Source organism: Triturus cristatus, chromosome 4_2, assembly GCF_964204655.1.
Source record: "Triturus cristatus chromosome 4_2, aTriCri1.1, whole genome shotgun sequence".
NCBI lineage: Eukaryota > Metazoa > Chordata > Amphibia > Caudata > Salamandridae > Triturus > Triturus cristatus.
In genome coordinates, this window is record NC_140586.1 from 53,751,485 (window position 1) to 53,759,251 (window position 7,767).

Consider the following 7,767-nt stretch of genomic DNA (forward strand, 5'->3'; position numbering starts at 1 on the left):
TTTTAATATTGCTAACTTTTTGGTAACTGCGGTAAGGAAAAGGAAAAAACTTGATGCTCAGTTTGTATACTGTCGTTAGGGGCACATTCATTGGCTTGGTCGACCCCCATGTGAACTATTTTATACTGTATTTTGTAATGTTTTTATTTGTATGAATTCTTGTGATGTACTTTTATGATTTTAACTAATCGATTAAAGTGGTTTTGACTGACTGACTGACTGCCTCCCACCAGGGTCTGTTACCCAGAATCCCTTGCAAACCTAAAAAATTGACAAAAAAAACACATTTTCCACACATTTCTGTGGTGGAAAGTTCCGGAATCTGCGTGGATCCACAAATTTCCACCCACCCCGCGTTCCCCAAAGTCTTACGAGAAAAACGGTACCTCACTTGTGTGGGTCGGCCTAGTGCCCGCGACAGGAAACGGCGCAAAACGCAACGTGGTCACACCTCAATTTCGCAGTGAAAAATAACCCTTTTTTGGCAAAATGTCTAGCTGTAGTTTTTGAACCCTAGCTATGCGGGCACCTTGGGAAACCTAGCTAACCTATACATTTTTGAAAACTAGACACCCAGGGGAATCCAGGATGGGGTGACTTGACTGCCTCCCACCAGGGTCTGGTACCCAGAATCCCTTGCAAACCTAAAAAATTGACAAAAAAAACACATTTTCCCCACATTTCTGTGGTGGAAAGTTCCGGAATCTGCGTGGATCCACAAATTTCCACCCACCCCGCGTTCCCCAAAGTCTTATGAGAAAAACGGTACCTCACTTGTGTGGGTCGGCCTAGTGCCCGCAACAGGAACGGGCGCAAAACGCAACGTGGTCACACCTCAATTTCGCAGTGAAAAATGACCCTTTTTTGGCAAAATGTCTAGCTGTAGTTTTTGAAACCTAGCTCTGCGGGCACCTTGGGAAACCTAGCAAACCTACACATTTTTGAAAACTAGACACCCGTGTGCTTCCAGGGAGGCATGGCTTGCGTGGATCCCCCAAAGTTTCCTCACCCAGAATCCCCTGCAAACCTCAATTTTAGCTGAAAAAATCACATTTTTCACACATTTTTGTGTGGGAAAGTTGAGGCATCACCGGGCTGACAGAAATTTCCTACCACCCAGCGTTCCCCCGGGTCTCCCGATAAAAACGGTGCCTCACTCGTGTGGAAGGCCCAAGTACCCGCGACTGGCAAGGCCCCAAAACGTATTGAGGCGACATGAAAATTGCCTATCTCAAAATGACCTGGTTTCGCAAGGGGGGTCATCTGGGTTTTTGCCCCGGTGCTCGGCGGCCACCTAGGGGAACCTACCAAACCCACACATTTATGAAACCTAGACACCCGGGGGATTCCAGGGAGGTATGGCTTGTGTGGATCCCCCAACGTTTCCTTACCCAGAATGCCCTGCAAACCTCAAATTTAGCTGAAAAAATCACCTTTTTCACACATTTTTGTGTGGGAAAGTGTAGGCATCACCGGGCTGACACAAATTTCCTACCACCCAGCGTTCCCCTGGGTCTCCCGAAAAAACGGTGCCTCACTCGTGTGGGAGGCCCAAGTACCCGCGACAGGCAAGGGCCCAAAACGTATTGAGGCGACATGAAAATTGCCTACATCAAAACGACCTGGTTTTGCAAGGGGGGTCATCTGGGTTTTTGGCCCGGTGCTCGACGGCCACCTAGGGGAACCTACCAAACCCACACATTTCTGAAAACTAGACAACCGGGGGATTCCAGGGAGGTATGGCTTGCGTGGATCCCCCAACGTTTCCTTACCCAGAATGCCCTGCAAACCTCAAATTTAGCTGAAAAAATCACCTTTTTCACACATTTTTGTGTGGGAAAGTTGTGGTATCACTGGGCTGACACAAATTTCCTACCACCCAGCGTTCCCCCGGGTCTCCCGATAAAAACGGTGCCTCACTTGTGTGGGAGGCCCAAGTACCCGCGACAAGCAAGGGCCCAAAACGTATTGAGGCGACATGAAAATTGCCTACCTCAAAACGACCTGGTTTTGCATGGGGGGTCACCTGGGTTTTTGGCCGGTGCTCGGCGGCCACCTAGGGAAACCTACCACACCCACACATTTCTGAAAACTAGACACCCGGGGGATTCCAGGGAGGTATGGCTTGCGTGGATCCCCCAACGTTTCCTTACCCAGAATGCCCTGCAAACCTCAAATTTAGCTGAAAAAATCACATTTTTCACATATTTTTGTGTGGGAAAGTTGAGGCATCACCGGGCTGACACAAATTTCCTACCACCCAGCGTTCCCCCGGGTCTTCCGATAAAAACGGTGCCTCACTCGTGTGGGAGGCCCAAGTACCCGCGACAGGCAAGGGCCCAAAACGTATTGAGGCGACATGAAAATTGCCTACATCAAAACGACCTGGTTTTGCAAGGGGGGTCACCTGGGTTTTTGGCCGGTGCTCGGCAGCCACCTAGGGGAACCTACCAAACCAACACATTTCTGAAAACTAGACACCCGGGGGATTCCAGGGAGGTATGGCTTGCGTGGATCCCCCAACGTTTCCTTACCCAGAATGGCCTGCAAACCTCAAATTTAGCTGAAAAAATCACCTTTTTCACACATTTTTGTGTGGGAAAGTTGTGGTATCACTGGGCTGACACAAATTTCCTACCACCCAGTGTTCCCCCGGGTCTCCCGATAAAAACGGTGCCTCACTTGTGTCGGAGGCCCAAGTACCCGCGACAGGCAAGGGCCCAAAACGTATTGAGGCGACATGAAAATTGCCTACCTCAAAACGACCTGGTTTTGCATGGGGGGTCACCTGGGTTTTTGGCCGGTGCTCGGCGGCCACCTAGGGAAACCTACCACACCCACACATTTCTGAAAACTAGACACCCGGGGGATTCCAGGGAGGTATGGCTTGCGTGGATCCCCCAACGTTTCCTTACCCAGAATGCCCTGCAAACCTCAAATTTAGCTGAAAAAATCACATTTTTCACATATTTTTGTGTGGGAAAGTTGAGGCATCACCGGGCTGACACAAATTTCCTACCACACAGCGTTCCCCCGGGTCTTCCAATAAAAACGGTGCCTCACTCGTGTGGGAGGCCCAAGTACCCGCGACAGGCAAGGGCCCAAAACGTATTGAGGCGACATGAAAATTGCCTACATCAAAACGACCTGGTTTTGCAAGGGGGGTCACCTGGGTTTTTGGCCGGTGCTCGGCGGCCACCTAGGGGAACCTACCAAACCAACACATTTCTGAAAACTAGACTCCCGGGGGATTCCAGGGAGGTATGGCTTGCGTGGATCCCCCAACGTTTCCTTACCCAGAATGCCCTGCAAACCTCAAATTTAGCTGAAAAAATCACCTTTTTCACACATTTTTGTGTGGGAAAGTTGTGGTATCACTGGGCTGACACAAATTTCCTACCACCCAGCGTTCCCCCGGGTCTCCCGATAAAAACGGTGCCTCACTTGTGTCGGAGGCCCAAGTACCCGCGACAGGCAAGGGCCCAAAACGTATTGAGGCGACATGAAAATTGCCTACCTCAAAACGACCTGGTTTTGCATGGGGGGTCACCTGGGTTTTTGGCCGGTGCTCGGCGGCCACCTAGGGAAACCTACCACACCCACACATTTCTGAAAACTAGACACCCGGGGGATTCCAGGGAGGTATGGCTTGCGTGGATCCCCCAACGTTTCCTTACCCAGAATGCCCTGCAAACCTCAAATTTAGCTGAAAAAATCACATTTTTCACATATTTTTGTGTGGGAAAGTTGAGGCATCACCGGGCTGACACAAATTTCCTACCACCCAGCGTTCTCCCGGGTCTTCCGATAAAAACGGTGCCTCACTCGTGTGGGAGGCCCGAGTACCCGCGACAGGCAAGGGCCCAAAACGTATTGAGGCGACATGAAAATTGCCTACATCAAAACGACCTGGTTTTGCAAGGGGGGTCACCTGGGTTTTTGGCCGGTGCTCGGCGGCCACCTAGGGGAACCTACCAAACCAACACATTTCTGAAAACTAGACACCCGGGGGATTCCAGGGAGGTATGGCTTGCGTGGATCCCCCAACGTTTCCTTACCCAGAATGCCCTGCAAACCTCAAATTTAGCTGAAAAAATCACATTTTTCACATATTTTTGTGTGGGAAAGTTGAGGCATCACCGGGCTGACACAAATTTCCTACCACCCAGCGTTCCCCCGGGTCTTCCGATAAAAACGGTGCCTCACTCGTGTGGGAGGCCCAAGTACCCGCGACAGGCAAGGGCCCAAAACGTATTGAGGCGACATGAAAATTGCCTACATCAAAACGACCTGGTTTTGCAAGGGGGGTCACCTGGGTTTTTGGCCGGTGCTCGGCAGCCACCTAGGGGAACCTACCAAACCAACACATTTCTGAAAACTAGACACCCGGGGGATTCCAGGGAGGTATGGCTTGCGTGGATCCCCCAACGTTTCCTTACCCAGAATGCCCTGCAAACCTCAAATTTAGCTGAAAAAATCACCTTTTTCACACATTTTTGTGTGGGAAAGTTGTGGTATCACTGGGCTGACACAAATTTCCTACCACCCAGTGTTCCCCCGGGTCTCCCGATAAAAACGGTGCCTCACTTGTGTCGGAGGCCCAAGTACCCGCGACAGGCAAGGGCCCAAAACGTATTGAGGCGACATGAAAATTGCCTACCTCAAAACGACCTGGTTTTGCATGGGGGGTCACCTGGGTTTTTGGCCGGTGCTCGGCGGCCACCTAGGGAAACCTACCACACCCACACATTTCTGAAAACTAGACACCCGGGGGATTCCAGGGAGGTATGGCTTGCGTGGATCCCCCAACGTTTCCTTACCCAGAATGCCCTGCAAACCTCAAATTTAGCTGAAAAAATCACATTTTTCACATATTTTTGTGTGGGAAAGTTGAGGCATCACCGGGCTGACACAAATTTCCTACCACACAGCGTTCCCCCGGGTCTTCCAATAAAAACGGTGCCTCACTCGTGTGGGAGGCCCAAGTACCCGCGACAGGCAAGGGCCCAAAACGTATTGAGGCGACATGAAAATTGCCTACATCAAAACGACCTGGTTTTGCAAGGGGGGTCCCCTGGGTTTTTGGCCGGTGCTCGGCGGCCACCTAGGGGAACCTACCAAACCAACACATTTCTGAAAACTAGACTCCCGGGGGATTCCAGGGAGGTATGGCTTGCGTGGATCCCCCAACGTTTCCTTACCCAGAATGCCCTGCAAACCTCAAATTTAGCTGAAAAAATCACCTTTTTCACACATTTTTGTGTGGGAAAGTTGTGGTATCACTGGGCTGACACAAATTTCCTACCACCCAGCGTTCCCCCGGGTCTCCCGATAAAAACGGTGCCTCACTTGTGTCGGAGGCCCAAGTACCCGCGACAGGCAAGGGCCCAAAACGTATTGAGGCGACATGAAAATTGCCTACCTCAAAACGACCTGGTTTTGCATGGGGGGTCACCTGGGTTTTTGGCCGGTGCTCGGCGGCCACCTAGGGAAACCTACCACACCCACACATTTCTGAAAACTAGACACCCGGGGGATTCCAGGGAGGTATGGCTTGCGTGGATCCCCCAACGTTTCCTTACCCAGAATGCCCTGCAAACCTCAAATTTAGCTGAAAAAATCACATTTTTCACATATTTTTGTGTGGGAAAGTTGAGGCATCACCGGGCTGACACAAATTTCCTACCACCCAGCGTTCTCCCGGGTCTTCCGATAAAAACGGTGCCTCACTCGTGTGGGAGGCCCGAGTACCCGCGACAGGCAAGGGCCCAAAACGTATTGAGGCGACATGAAAATTGCCTACATCAAAACGACCTGGTTTTGCAAGGGGGGTCACCTGGGTTTTTGGCCGGTGCTCGGCGGCCACCTAGGGGAACCTACCAAACCAACACATTTCTGAAAACTAGACACCCGGGGGATTCCAGGGAGGTATGGCTTGCGTGGATCCCCCAACGTTTCCTTACCCAGAATGCCCTGCAAACCTCAAATTTAGCTGAAAAAATCACCTTTTTCACACATTTTTGTGTGGGAAAGTTGTGGTATCACTGGGCTGACACAAATTTCCTACCACCCAGCGTTCCCCCGGGTCTCCCGATAAAAACGGTGCCTCACTTGTGTCGGAGGCCCAAGTACCCGCGACAGGCAAGGGCCCAAAACTTATTGAGGCGACATGAAAATTGCCTACCTCAAAACGACCTGGTTTTGCATGGGGGGTCACCTGGGTTTTTGGCCGGTGCTCGGCGGCCACCTAGGGAAACCTACCACACCCACACATTTCTGAAAACTAGACACCCGGGGGATTCCAGGGAGGTATGGCTTGCGTGGATCCCCCAACGTTTCCTTACCCAGAATGCCCTGCAAACCTCAAATTTAGCTGAAAAAATCACATTTTTCACATATTTTTGTGTGGGAAAGTTGAGGCATCACCGGGCTGACACAAATTACCTACCACCCAGCGTTCTCCCGGGTCTTCCGATAAAAACGGTGCCTCACTCGTGTGGGAGGCTCAAGTACCCGCGACAGGCAAGGGCCCAAAACGTATTGAGGCGACATGAAAATTGCCTACATCAAAACGACCTGGTTTTGCAAGGGGGGTCACCTGGGTTTTTGGCCGGTGCTCGGCGGCCACCTAGGGGAACCTACCAAACCAACACATTTCTGAAAACTAGACACCTGGGGGATTCCAGGGAGGTATGGCTTGCGTGGATCCCCCAACGTTTCCTTGCCCAGAATGCCCTGCAAACCTCAAATTTAGCTGAAAAAATCACCTTTTTCACACATTTTTGTGTGGGAAAGTTGAGGCATAACTGGGCTGACACAAATTTCCTACCACCCAGCGTTCCCCCGGGTCTCCCGATAAAAACGGTGCCTCACTCGTGTGGGAGGCCCAAGTACCCGCGACAGGCAAGGGCCCAAAACGTAGTGAGGCGCACTACGTTTAGGACCCTTGCCTGTTGAGGCGCACTACGGTTAGGACCCTTGCCTGTCGCGGGTACTTGGGCCTCCCACACGAGTGAGGCACCGTTTTTATCGGGAGACCCAGGGGAACGCTGGGTGGTAGGAAATTTGTGTCAGCCCGGTGATGCCTCAACTGTCCCACACAAAAATGTGTGAAAAAGGTGATTTTTTCAGCTAAATTTGAGGTTTGCAGGGCATTCTGGGTAAGGAAACGTTGGGGGATCCACGCAAGTCATACCTCCCTGGAATCCCCCGGGTGTCTAGTTTTCAGAAATGTGTGGGTTTGGTAGGTTCCCCTAGGTGGCCGCCGAGCACCGGCCAAAAACCCAGGTGACCCACCTTGCAAAACCAGGTCGTTTTGAGGTAGGCAATTTTCATGTCGCCTCAATACGTTTTGGGCCCTTGCCTGTCGCGGGTACTTGGGCCTCCCACAAGAGTGAGGCACCGTTTTTATCGGGAGACACGGGGGAACGCTGGGTGGTAGGAAATTTGTGTCAGTCCGGTGATGCCTCAACTTTCCCACACAAAAATGTGTGAAAAAGGTGATTTTTTCAGCTAAATTTGAGGTTTGCAGGGCATTCTGGGTAAGGAAACATTGGGGGATCCACGCAAGCCATACCTCCCTGGAATCCCCCGGGTGTCTAGTTTTCAGAAATGTGTGGGTTTGGTAGGTTCCCCTAGGTAGCCGCTGAGCACCGGGCCAAAAACCCAGGTGACCCCCCTTGCAAAATCAGGTCGTTTTGAGGTAGGCAATTTTCATGTCGCCTCAATATGTTTTGCGGCCTTGCCTGTCGCGGGTACTTGGGCCTC